The sequence below is a fragment of the Pan troglodytes genome, chromosome 5, assembly GCF_028858775.2.
Source record: "Pan troglodytes isolate AG18354 chromosome 5, NHGRI_mPanTro3-v2.0_pri, whole genome shotgun sequence".
NCBI classification, from domain to species: Eukaryota; Metazoa; Chordata; class Mammalia; order Primates; family Hominidae; genus Pan; species Pan troglodytes.
The window spans coordinates 14,501,573-14,513,853 of record NC_072403.2 but is presented as its reverse complement, the minus strand read 5'-3'; the positions used below and the strand labels follow the sequence as shown (position 1 = coordinate 14,513,853).

Here is a 12,281-nt window from a genome sequence, read left to right as displayed (position 1 = left end):
AATACAACAGTTTTGCCAATTTGGATGGCTAAATGGATGCATAGAATAGAACCCCAGACCCTCTATGGAGTTTTACATGAGCAAGAAACAAACATCTTAACATGTTAAGCCACTTAAACTTGGAGGTTTATCTGATGCTTTAATTGGTGTTATCATAACTAAAATAGAAATTAGTACCAAGAATGGACACTAACAAAAACAAAACCCTAAAATTGGTGGCAATGGCAGGAGATAACTAGGAAACTAATACCAGAGGCTGGAAAAATGAAACCCCAAGTTAAGCAGAGGCAAAATGTTCAGTAACAATGAAGCCCACGATACCTTTGGAGGCAGGCCACTAACCTCCCTAGCGTGTGTCTGTAGCAAAAGATATTGTAAAATAGAATTATGTGAGCATGCATTAGATGTTACTAGTTTTATTTGGCAAGGTATTAGAAGAAGAAATGACCACAAGAAAGAATTATCCAAAGTACACATAAAAATGAAAGGGAATAAGAAAGCATCCAGAAATTTTAAATTTTGGGATTTAAAATTTTAAATTCCCAAAATTTGGGAATGCTTACCTCAAACATTAATACGTAATTTTTGAGATTGAATAATGAACAGTCTTAAGATATAATTATGTGACAAAATTCATATTGAACCAGGCCTTCAACCCAAGCCTATGGCCTTGGGGTAGATGTCAATGAGTTGAAAAAAAAATAAATGGTGATGAGAAGAAAAACAGATAATACTACTTTAAGAATTATGTCTAAGAAAGAACTGTGGGTATGGTAGCTGGTATATTCAACTGATTGTAAGCAAAGAGATGTAAGTCTATTAGTTGCTTTCTATTTTTAATTTTTTAATTTTTATGGATACATAATAGTTACACATTTATGGGGTACATGTGATATTTTGATACAAGCATACAATGTATAATCATCAATGCATAATGGTAATTGAGGGTATTCATCACCAATTACTACAAACATTTGTCATTTCTTTGTGCTGAAAACATCCCACATTTATTCTTCTAGTTATTTTGAAATGTGTCATAAATTATTTTTAACTATAGTAGCCCTATTGTGCTACCAAACACTAGGTGTTATTCCTTCTATCTAACTGTATTTTGTAACTTTATCCCCTTACCCCCACTACCTTTCCCAGTCTCTGGTATCCACCATTCTATTCACTACCTCCATGAGATCACTTTGTTTTAGCTCCTACATATAAGTGAGAACATGCAACATTTGTCTTCCTGTGCCTAGAAGAGACCAAAGTCTTATTAATTTTAAAGAAAATTATATTACAAAAACAACCATGAGCTAGGACGTAAAAGCTTTTGGCTGAGCCTTGAAGCAACTCTTAGGCCACCCAACTCATACAGGCAGGAGGCAGGCAGCAAAACCTCTAGAGCCCTCAACTGCCATTGCGGCCACGGCAGATAATAGACAAGCAAAGCTTCCCAGATGGCAGAAGCAGGGGCCCCACAGAACAATGGACGGGAAAATTCCTCCCTGAGAACAGAATCAAGTTCTGACCATGGCACTTCTCTCACTGACAAGACTACATAACAGCTGTCCACAAGATTTCATCATTACCATGGACGAGTGACTACTGCATACATTGCAATTTTCTGTTTTCTGCCTAAGGTATTTATTCCGGTTATCCAGTCCTGGTGCCACCACCCATGTGGCTGGAGTAGAGGAGGCAGAAAATTTGCAACTAATCTAGTAATCTAATAAATAATTGGTAACCTTGCATATTAACAGGTTATAGTAAAGTGTGAAATATTTTGCAAAAATATTACATATATACACACACATATGTACACACATGCAAATATTATGGATAACTCAAATATATTTTATCTTTAGCTTACTTCCAACAGACACTCAACAGTTTGTCTTTTTAATGCTTTAAGTTATGTCTAATATCAGGAATTTCTGAGACAAGATTCTACAGTATTTTCATGTCATTTTTAGTATAGGACTTTGTAATCAAAGTCTCCATTAAACTGCTCTAGGCAACCTTGCTTGTCTACACCTATTTCATTTTTATCTACCAAAAGTACTTATGCAAGGAACTTCGTGCTGCCACTACCTCTGAATTATGTATTTTTTCAGGTCCCATAATATAGTATAAGAATAAGGAGGCCTGTAGCTAGGGAAATAGCCCACTGTGTTAGTTTTACTTCCTCAACATCATACCCAAAGACAAAGATTTGAATTCACGTAGTTTATTTGGAAATTGATCCCAAGAAACACTGGTTAGAAAGTCGGGGAGTGAGGTAAAGATGGGAAGGAAGTCAGGAAAAGCTACTTTGTCAAGCAAGTTGCCCCTCAGGTGACTATAACTTTGTGCCCTGGGAAACCGTAAGATGGACGCTCAACGTGGTGCTCCTCCGTGTTGGTTCATCCACTGGGACCCACAGACCTAATCTTCTGGGTCTGTAATTGAGGGCTGCTCTTTGATGGTACTCTTTCCTCCAGTACTCCCAGACTGCTGCAGGCCCCACTGGCCAGAGACACAGTCATCAGCAATTGGAAGTCAAACCGGATTGTACGAAAATGGTAAGGACACCCGTGATGTGGGCAGCATGTGCTCTATCCACCATGCAATTTGTCAGAGAAAGCACTCATAGGTAGAAGCTGCTGAGCTTAAAATATCTGAAACTCTGTCCCATCAGCATTCCTCAGGGTATTCAGGAAACATTATCAGTTAATATTTAGGATTTATTCCCAACACTTTTTACCTCTCAGTATTTAGATGAAAGTTTTCTCACTATTAAGATATTAGCAAACTAATGGCATGCTTTATATCCAGAATAAAACCCAATATTCAGCTTCTAAAACAACTTAAAACAACTTTTTTCTAAGCATAGATGAGGCTGTCATCTCCCTATAGTGCAATCAGTTCTAAATTTGCACCTATAGTATGTGACATTATCCCACTTGGGCATAAATTACATGCATTTCCAAAAGTTCTAGATATTCTTAATTTTCTTATAGTCCATTTACAAATAGTAATACAACTGGAGGAAGAAGAATATAGTTAAGTTGTATACTGAGTAATATATAATTTAATCATTCTAAAAATTGCCATAGATCAATTTAAGAGCAGATAATATGTTCCTGTGAATAACAGAGAACCAATTGCATGTCTTTACATCAATACTGTCTGTTTTAGATTATAAACTCCTACAGGGCAGGGATAATTTTGTTTAAATTTCCTTGACTAAAGGCTTAGTACCATACCATGCACTTAAAAAAGGCTTTTTTAAATGTAAGTATTAATATTTTGATCCTAACAATGTTCAAAAAATTCTTGTATGGTTCCATTCCAGTCAACTGTATGGATTTGGCTTTTTTAAAGTTCTGATATAAGCCGGGCACGGTGGCTCACACCTGTAATCCTAGCACTTAGGGAGGCCAAGGCGGATCGATCACCTGATGTCAGGAGTTCAAGACCAGCCTGGCCAACATGGCAAAACCGTCTCTGCTAAAAATACAAAAATTAGCCAGCATGGTGGCAGGCACCTGTAATCCCAGCTACTTGGGAGGCACGAGAATTGCTTGAACCCAGGAGGCAGAGATTGCAGTGAGCTGAGATCATGCCACTGCACTCCAGCCTGAGTGACAGAGTAAGACTCTGTCTCAAAAAAAAAAAAAAAGAAAGAAAAGTTTTTGTATAATCTACATATAGGCTCTGTTGAATATCATGCAAGTTGTTCAGAAGTTGTCTGTAAACTAAATGCTGCCTGAATTATTCTGCCAACCCATATCCCAGCTTCAATTTAATTTAGGGACCAGCATGCTTTGAACAGAAAAGTTACCCGTGGTGGTTATTCACGCTGCTCAGTTTTATCACATCCCCTTCTCGTTCAGGCACCTGGTAGAGTTCAACTTTCTGGCTCCCTGAAGCTTGCACAGGGCCCTGAACTAGTTCTGTGTAAGTACAAATGACATAAATTATTTAAGACCAAAATACATAATTGCTGGCCTGAGACTATCCCAAATTCTATTTCCCTCTATCAAAAAAATTGGTTATATTGTGAAGAAATGTCTGCTCCATTTCTGAAGTTCTAGAGTGAGGACACATGGAAACACTCCCTACTGATCCATGCTGGAAATTTAGCATGAGTGAGAAGTAGGCCTTTGGGACTGTAAACCACTTAATGTGGGGAGTTGTTTGTTCCTCCAGATCACACTTTTCACCCTAGTCAGCTACAGGAGGCCAGTCTAAAGAGTCAGTCCATTAGATTTCTTGCCCACTGGCTCCAGATTGGATTATATTATTAGAGTGATCTGGCAGAAGATCAGAGGGAAGGAGGTGAATGAGGAAGGAGTATTTATATTCCCTTAGCTCACAAGTTCCCATTTCCCTCCGCGACGACCGTGGCTCTTCTCAAGGTGGCCCCTCCTTAGTAGCCTCTCTTTCCTGGTAATTCACCCCTTCAAGCATAGGGTTAGAAATAGACCCTGTGTTACTAGCCTTGGATACACTCTATCTCATGGCTCACCTGTTTCCTATCTACACCTTTGTAAGTAGCCCCTTTATTGGATATTCTTTGAATTACTCTATTGGAATGAGCCATCTGTTTCCTGCCATAACACCAACTGATACGTTTTTACAGCCTGTACTGCCTGGTTTACTCATTCTACCAATAAAACATGACATTGTTCACATAACATTCTTCCTGAACGACTGTGGTTTCCTCTACATTCAACCTTGCCAAAATCAAGGAAGAGGCTGGAGATCTAAATTCCACTATCCTCTCAACAGTATTTATACAATAGAACTCTTTCCCCCAGACAATAATGCCTTTATGTCTGAGAAAGCAATGGCACTCCTAAATTACAATTTGTTGCTCCTCTGTCCAACCCCAGCCTATTTTAAAACTGCAGTACTGATTCTTTCGCATTTTAGGGAACTTTGAGAAAGCAAGGTCTTTGACATTATTCCTTCCTCCTCACATTAGCTCCACGCATCTTCCCCCAGGTTGAGTTTATTTTTGTTTAGTGTGCCGAAAGAAAAATATTCATAAAAATAATGTTCATAGAGAGTTGATTAGTGATTCCAGATACTGGATCTTGATAGGCCTGACATACCTTGACTATCTTAATAAAGCAATTCATTTAGCTAGTTAAGAAATGAACAGATCACTTACGTACTTGGAACCCCAGAAAGACTTGTTTCATCTTGCACTTAAGAGTTCAATGACATCACCTTAAAAAAAATCATAAAAGGATCTCAAATACATACAATAAAATTTGAAAAAGAGAGAGAAACTAGTAAATTACAGATTATCATCTATGAAGTATGTTCAAAAGCACAGTTTAACAAGCCTATATTTAAAATTACTACAAATAAAAGTGATTTTGCCATTAGAGGTAATTTATGTTTTATGTACGTTTGACTTATCAAATTATCTCCTAGAAGTCCAATCCAACTTTGTTGGAGACAGATAAACATTCTATCTCCCTAAAAATTACTGTTTTGTTTTCCTTTCCTGGATAGTGCTTCTTTATTGTTGATTTCTAACATTTATGTAACGTTTCACAATTTCAAATCCTTTTCATATACGTTGGTAGTTCTTAGCCTTTTGCAATTTGTGGAGACTTTTAAGGATCTGATGACAATAATGAACATTCTCACCAGAATTTTGTGCATGCAATGTTGGAGGGTTCATTGATGTCCTAAAATCCATCCAGGGTTACTAACTCCAGTAATCCATAGGTTAATCCTCGCAACATCTCTATGAGGTAGGTATTGTTATCACTGTTTTTTAATTAAGAAAATTAATCTGCATGGGGTTCAATTACTTGTCCAAATCATGCAGGAGAATTTGGTGTTAAACTGAAGCCTTTTGACATGACAACCATGTTTTTCCTTGTGTCTCATGACAGCCTCCTACTTTTGTTGATGTGAATCGACACCTATATTACACTATTTTATTTAATGAAGGTACAGTCAAAATCTACTAGATAAGAGTCCCAAACATACAAAATTTTCTAAATAAATCAGGCTAAAAATCTCATCTGATCTCCAAATCATAGATCTATTTTGCTTTTAGATTCAGTTAAATCTCTAATCTATAGAAGTCATTCACTCAGAAGCATTTCAAGCTTATCCCATGGTGCTATGCAAAATTAAAAGCAAATATCTATTCCCAAAACATAGATGTGGTTCATATTTTAAACAGCTCTCACTTTCTCTGTTTTCCTGTCAGTATCCATGTACATCCAGCCTGGACTCTGGATCCATGGCCATAGTCCCTGCCTGTTTGGTCTTACTTCATTTACTTCAACTAAATTCTCAGATTTTCTGACCAAGGATACCCAAAGCCTCTATTTTACTATTAGGTCGAGTCATATGAAACTGTAATCAGCTAGAAAGAGTAGAATATTGTCAGTTTAATAACATTCAGTTTTATTTAGCTTTAGTGCCCTGACCTGTTGATGTTCAAGTCTTATGGGGAAAAGAAGAAGAACATGATTCCAAGAAGACCTGGTTCTAATGCACTGTGCCATTTAGCAGGTCAATTGCTTCAAGAGAAACACTTAAACTCTCTGGGTGACAATTCCTCATCTGAAAATGAGGACAATATGGTTCACAATTGTGTCATAAGATTGTGGGGAAGTATTCCACAAGATAATATCACTTGCGAAAGTGCTTCAAAAATTGTTAAAGCACTATACACATTTAGGTTGCTGTTATTATAGTCAGCAAAGATGCCTTCACCAGCAAAAGCAGCATTAATTTTTTTTAAAGAGCAGTAGAATCATATGTCCACTAAATTACTCACTGCAAATGTCCAGTCATCACCAGTACCCCTCACATGTTGGTGCTGGTTTATTTATATATATTTATTTACATCACATTGTGATGACTTGCTTGGTCAGCTTTATAGAAGAGCTGATGACCTGGTTCCTACATTGAACATAAGCCAGCAGATGAGTCACTTAAGAGACACAGAGAAATTGCATGATGTAATTATCTGCCCACTGAAATCACATAATGAATTTACTATCTGGTATTAAATTACCACTTTGCCATAAACAACACCAACCTAATGGTCTTAAAAAATAACTGAAATAAAGAGGGGAAAGTTATTTGTAAATAGTGTATGTGAGATTTTTTAAGATATTGTGGTAAAATTGTGTTTTTTCAGAATTTTAAAAATGCACTAGGGCTTATGTTTAACAACTTTCCTGCCTTCTAAAGGTTGAGTAAACAATATTGCAGTATGACTTTCAACATCAGGGCCAAGCCCTTCAGTAAATAAAGCCAAAATGAATTGTATCATTGACTACAAAATGTGCACGGCAAATATAAACCATGAGTAAAAATCAAGTGGAGGCATTAAAGACCTTTCAGCAACTGTTTTCTAGGCTTGTAAAATTCAGCTGGAGAAATTGGTACAGAATAAGTTTACAAAATAATGAATTTCCTACTATGTTATAGATCTTGAAGAAAAAATCAAAATAAAATGCAATTCCTCAAAAAGGCCAGTTTTTTATGATTTGTCACCTAACTTATGACCCTAAAACCAACAATAACTGCTGTCACTTCAATAGCCTTTGTAAACATTTCATGGTCAGGTTCTCTTAGGATGCAAATCTGTAACAATTAAAAAGTTTATGAATAAAACAACTCAGGACATAAATCTCAGGTTTCAAACGTGTGTACAAATAATTTTTACTTTATCTTTTTTTTACAATTCATTTCTGTCTTGAGCCTCCATTCTATTCAGTAGTCAAATTTAGGGTTAATCAGTCAGTGCAGTATTTCCTCAGTCTGTGACTAGCTTGACGATGTTGTCTACTCACTCATTATCCAAGGGCTGTCACCTTAGTTTCAAGGAGTCTATGTGGTGCCACTGAGGTGCCATCCTCAGTGAGAATGGGAGGATGTCATCTTCTCTCCCCATGATCAGATGATAAGGCATTCACATTTTTCCTGTTTCTGGCCGTTGGTATCTAACCATACCGCCATGTGCCCACTCTCATTGGGTCTTAGATCATTGCTTCATGGAAGTCACTTTGCATCTTTTAAGACTCTGCTATGAGGCCCCTTCATGTCCACTATCTCTCTCTCTCCTCTATTTATGTGCCTCTGTAAGGAGGAAGTGGAGGGGAAGAATAAAATATACAATGCGATATGTTGGTAGATAGAGTTTAGAAAGGACTTCTTCCCTATTTAGAGGATAAACCTAATGGTTCTCTCTGCTTTTCTCATACTGGTCATCCCAAGCTTTACCCACTTGAGTATGGGCTTTGGATTCAGAGAGTGCATTCAATCCCAAAGTCCACCACTTTGGAAAAGTTTCTACTTTTACCTTGGATACCTCATCTACAAAACAAGTATAATAGTATCTCCCTCATAGGGTTGTTGCAAAGATTAAAGGAGATAATAAATGTAAAAATAATTAGAGCATTGTATGATGTATAATAATCATTCAATAAATGATATCTATTGTCATCATTATCTCTCCTCTCTCCATGCAGTCCTCCAGCTTCTCCTACTCATAGCAATGCATCAATTTATATGACTCCAGTCAAAAGACAGCAGGGTCAACCCTGAGTTTATTAATAAAAGTGGAACACAATGTTGGTTAGGAGAAGACATTTTTACAAGATCCCAAGCGTTGGTCTCAACCCTTGCATACATGAGTGTGTGGCATTCCTTACCACTGTAGAAAATGTCCCCACATGCCTAAAATATATCATTCTAATGTAGGCATAGAGAGTTACTATTTGAATCCAGTCATTAATACCTATTTAATGTTATAATCACCAACCACAGTTGGATATTTTAAGCAAGGAAGGAGATCAGTATGAATTCTGTCAGCTTTCATCTGTTTCTTTTCCTGAAAGTATCCAATTTTAAATCCAAATAACCAGTTCTTCCAAAGTATTTACAGTGAAAAAGCACCAAAGATTAAATCAATCCAGAATCACCTCATGAGTAACTAGCCCGGTAAGTTAATTACAGGATTCTTTGTTGCTCTTTTTTATTGTGGGTAAGAGTTCTTGATGCAATATTTTTGGTTAATTGAAGATTTTCTTTAAAACTATGCAAGACAGCCAGCAAATAGTGCATTTATGTATGTAATAGAAATGGTTGTAATATATCATTAAGACACTCCAGGGCATGTTTTATTGGTTCATTAATACAGTACATGCCTTAGGTGTATTCAACCACTCGGGCCCTATATTAATGGACCAATAAAATGTACCCGGGAGTGCCTTAATGCTACCCTAATATGGCTAAGTTTAAATTAATTTTTTCAGGCTTATCTTTTTAAAAATTATTTTTTCCCACTTGGGAAGATAGATTCCTTTACAGGGGGGAAAAAGTTCATGGTAACAGAATAAGAAGAAGCAGGATAATAAAAATCTTTTGGTTTTATCAGTTTTCTAAAATGGCTCATCCTTTCATATGGTTCCATTTCTAATCTCCTGCATTCCATTCCCAGGGTCTTCTCATATCTTTCATAGAAATCAATAATCTTGTGGCTAGGAGCAGGAAACTAATAACTATTTCTTTTTGGAACTAGGAGATCAAGAACCAGCAAATGTCATGTCTACCCATAAAAGCCCTGTTACCTTTCAATCTTTCACTGGGTCAGAACAAATACTTACCTTGCTTTTTCATCTACCTCCTAGCACCTTCTGTAATCAAGGAATGATGCTTCCTCTTAAAAGGAAAACAATTCTTTCATCCTTATCTTTCTGCTTATCATCCACATTATACTCCCTCACACAGCTTTTTAGAAATTCTTGGATTCTACGTTGGGTTATTTAGGAATCCACTTGATAACAGAAATTTGAGGAAATCTAAGGAAGGTATAAAAGTGTTTAACCCAGCTCCAAACTGAGTTAAAAATCTTAGCCTTACTGTGGACTTACTGGGTGGTATCGGTCTAAAAGTTTCCAGTTCCTCCTCAGCAAAAGGATAATAATGTCTGTCTTACAGGCAGAGCATGAATGCTAAATGAGATAATGCATGCAAAACATGAGGTATAAAGCCTGGCACATTGAGACCATGGGGTGTTAGTGGTAGTTTTTGTTATTAACTTCTGAAATGCCACTGAAGAAATGAGGATGGATGACAACAGTTAAACAGTTTGGACTTCCCCAAGAAATGCTGACAATTTAGCCATCTAGAGTATACAAAGTAGATGCCCCTTCTCACCCTCCTCCTTTTTTTTTTTCTATTACCACTAAAGCACAAGACCTTTAAGGGGTGCCTAAGAAACAGAGTATAGACTAGGGCTTCCTAATTTCTTTACCAATGGTTTAATTTTTCTTAAGACTGTAGTCATGTAGAGATGTTTATCACCACTGATGTCATGAATGTCATAAATAAGTACTACAATGTGGAAAAACACCATTCTTGACTAGAACTACAGTCTCTGTCTTCAAAGAGGTTATCTTTTAGTTGAAACAACCAAATATATGAAGAAGTTTAAGTAACAATACAAGATAGATTGTATGTGCCACAGGAGTTTTTTATTCAACTTTAAAAATAATGGAAGAGGGTCCTGTGAAAAAGATTAATCACAAAAGGAGTCAACCAAGATGCAGGATCTACACAGCACTCTTAGTTTATTGAGGAAAGGGGTAAATTTTGAACTGGGCATGATGAACTGAAAAGAGAGATGTAGAAGTAATTCACATTGGGGAATGGGGCCAAAAATAATGTAATTTTACCAGCGAGCTTTTGATGAACAATATTTGGCTCAGAAAAATCTTGGAGAGCACTAGTGGGAGATGCATTTGTGCTACTCCACCTTTCAGGTCATAGAAAACGAATACAGGAATTTTGGTCAGGGAGGTGACATAAAATAAAAGCAGTATTTTAAAAATATGTTAATTACTGTGATGCCTAGCATGAACTGGAAGGAGGTGAGATGGTATCAGAGAGATCAGTTGAAAGAGGATTATCATATTCCATATTTGAAGTCGTTGGATCCTAAATAAGAAAAACATGAAATAAAATAGAAGAAGAAAGTTCAACAAAAGTTGATAAATATTTGATTGTAAATATGCAAGGGAGAGGAAAGAGAAAGCAAACAAGAAAACCAAAAAGTTGAAGAAATGGGAAAATTATATAACTATTTGCTCCATTTAATTTTCTTAGCATAGAAAAAATAATTTTTCAATATGAGCCTCACATGTTCCCAGAATAAAAAAGGCTGAGAAAGTAAAAGCACTATCATTATTAAAAAATACAGTTAAAAAGTAAATAGCTCAACAAAGGTGGGTCAGTTGCATGTATTAATTTAATGTATGTAGAAAAGTACACTTTGTCAATCATCATAGCACAAAATATAGCAACTCTGAAAAACCTCATTTCTTTCATTTTGCCGAAATGATTTTCTTCATCGGAACCCTGACTTCTTCTTTCCACTTACTTAAATAATATTTATTTTTCAAGGCCCATCTTCTCTAAGAAACTTTCCTTGACTGCTCAAACACACATTGAGCATCCTTCCTTCCTTGAACTCCTAGAGCCTTTGCTGAATTAGCCACTTAATTTAGCACTAAATTATGCATGGCAGCAGCACACAAGTCAGCATAATTATAAGAGAAAGAGGCAACAGTAGGGAATAGAGCTCACATTTCACAAAGTTTACCATGCCTACTCCCATTTCTCCAAAAAGAGGAATTCTATATACAGTTGGAAGAATGGTTGCATCATTGCAATGTGTATATCTACTCTCAGGATAATTGCAGTATAAAATAATACATCTCCATTTAGTGATTCAAGTAAAACATGAATTCATTAGATCAAAGTTGCATCTCATTATACCCATAGATTTACATGTTTGAGAGATAGGAAGGGTGCCTTTTATTAATTTTTTTGCCCAATTTGCACAAAAGAAAATTACCATAAATATGTGATTTACTGGGAAATTTCAATACTTATGTGAACCCTTTAAGAAACTATATACTTTAATTTTCCAAATATCTGCCCCAACTCAAGGATGGTATAGCCAAGGCTGTCCCAGCAATGACTGCCAGGGCCATGTCTTCCAAGGAGCCATAGCAGGGTGAGATGGAGCATTTGGGGAAGAGGGGTCTGCCCATCAGAGGTCATACAAAGTAAGAAAATCCAGAAAGTCAAGAGAAGCCAAAATCCATTAAGGAAAGCAATGAGTAAAAGCTAGAGAGAATAGTATTTGGAACTAGAAGCCAAAGAGCCAGCGGCATATCAAAGCTGGGGTATATTGCCAAGAGTCAGAGCTGAGATTAGTGAGAAAAACATCCAGTGATAGCCTATCAGTCCTA

The 12,281-nt window shown here is 36.6% G+C and overlaps 1 long non-coding RNA gene across 2 annotated transcripts in view; it reads right to left on the bottom strand.

Moving 5' to 3' along the window:
* Positions 1-12,281, bottom strand: part of LOC746200 (uncharacterized) — a 346,545-nt gene that overhangs the window by 217,711 nt on the left and 116,553 nt on the right. Inside the window, exon 3 of one of the 2 annotated variants that reach the window (XR_002944187.3) lies at positions 5,157-5,211. The exons of the other annotated variant lie outside the window; for it this stretch is intronic. This is a non-coding gene — a long non-coding RNA (uncharacterized LOC746200). The remainder of the gene's footprint in view (positions 1-5,156; positions 5,212-12,281) is intronic. 2 annotated transcript variants of the gene reach the window in all.